The sequence below is a fragment of the Lolium perenne genome, chromosome 6 (assembly GCF_019359855.2).
Source record: "Lolium perenne isolate Kyuss_39 chromosome 6, Kyuss_2.0, whole genome shotgun sequence".
Taxonomy (NCBI): Eukaryota; Viridiplantae; Streptophyta; class Magnoliopsida; order Poales; family Poaceae; genus Lolium; species Lolium perenne.
In genome coordinates this window covers 134,535,134-134,536,860 of record NC_067249.2, presented here as the reverse complement: position 1 = coordinate 134,536,860, position 1,727 = coordinate 134,535,134, and the positions used below count along the sequence as shown (strand labels likewise).

Sequence of the window (1,727 nt, the reverse complement as noted above, 5' to 3'; positions counted from 1 at the left end):
TGCCGCCGCCGTTGACCCGTCAAGAGAAAGAAATTCCTCCCTCCGAAAACAGAACCGGGTCGTAACTTGCCCGACGACACAGATCGAGTGCGCGCGCCTTCCAGCTTCTTTCTTCCAGTTTCCCTCCGCACGCTTCATCCATGCCAACTGCACTGCCCTCCTCTCCTCACTCGAAACCCCCCCTCCGGCCGCCTGCATATTTATACGGCGTCGAGCGCATCTTGAGCCTAAACATTCACCCCGTACCGGACAAACTAACGACGGGTCCAGGTCGCATCCGCCGCCACTGCCATGAACTCGTCGTCAGGATCGGCGGTCGCGCCCGCCGCGCGGAACATGCCGCTCGGCGCCATACTCATCACGTCGACCATCTTCGCGCTGGCCGTAATCTTCGGCCTCGTGATCTACTTCATCCAGTACTGCATCAACAACAGCATCCGCACGTTGCCGAGCGGCGGCGGCGTGTTGGCGGCTTCGAGGGCCAGGGACAAGGGCGTCGACCCTGAGCTGCTGCGGTCCCTGCCGACCAAGGTCTACCGCGCGGCGGCACAGAAGGGCTCCGACGCGGTGGACCGAGTGGAGTGCGCGGTGTGCCTCTCCGAGCTCCAGGACGGGGAGGTGGCGAGGTTCTTGCCCCCGTGCGGCCACGGGTTCCACGCCCCGTGCGTCGATAAGTGGCTGGCATCCCACTCCACCTGCCCGCTCTGCCGGGTCACCGTCGCCAAGCCCGGCGCGTCGCTACAGGCGCTTACAGCGACGGGCCTTCCGCCTGTACCGCCGGAGACACCGAACTACGCCGCGAACCTGCCGGCCAGTGTGCTGCTCGGGGTTTCTGACCAGGCCACGCTCGGCGCGGTGACCGTGACCTCTCACGGAAGCCGCACGAGACCGGCAGCGCTGGTGATCGACATTCCGGACTCGAGGACGGTGGCGACACCACGCGACGCGGCCAAGACACCTGGATCGGCGAGGCTGAGTTCCCTCAAGAGACTCTGGAGCTTCGGGAGGCAAGGGCCGTCGGGGTCGACTCCGTGAGCAGCGGCAGCGGAACAGCAGACGCTGAGCGGGGTATTGGCAACGCCTGTGCAACCCCGATGGCTCCGGTGTAGAGAGCTGGAATTGCATGGACATAAATACGCTGGACATTCTTTTTTTTTGTAAAGATTAAGTAGTATATGTATGTATATATGGTGTTCTTTGATAGGTGATTAGTAGTATATGACAAAAATGTGAATAGATTTTTTTGGTGCATAAAGTTGCACTGACACATGTGAAGATTTTCTTTTTTGCTAACTAGTAAACGTGCACGTGCAACGCACGTCTTTAAAATAACACATGTATTTTGATTTTTACTTATTTTAACATAGTAAGTATATTTATATATTTATTTCCACTTAAATAGTTATAATGCGCTTCATGTACAATTTACAATTAACCCACAGGACATCAATTAAAATTTATGAGGCAAAAAATAACACATGTATTATAATTAATTTACTCTACAAAATCCACTCTTTTTCCGAAAACTATGGATCGCGATTAGCAAAAACTACTCCCTATGTTTCGATTAAATCGACACACAGTTGTGGTCACGGACGGAGCTGCTTCATTGACACTGGTGTCAGCTGACACCAGCGATTTTTCAAGCCGTCAATCTTGCCCATGGGTCCGGGCGCCCATGGGCACCCGACCCGAATGGGTAGGGTATGGGTCGACTATTTCGCCCT

The 1,727-nt window shown here is 55.1% G+C and overlaps 1 pseudogene; it reads left to right on the top strand.

The window, feature by feature from the left end:
- The first annotated feature begins 245 nt into the window (after positions 1 to 245).
- On the top strand, positions 246 to 1,332 carry LOC127334461 (E3 ubiquitin-protein ligase EL5-like; annotated as a pseudogene).
- Positions 1,333 to 1,727: the final 395 nt, after the last annotated feature.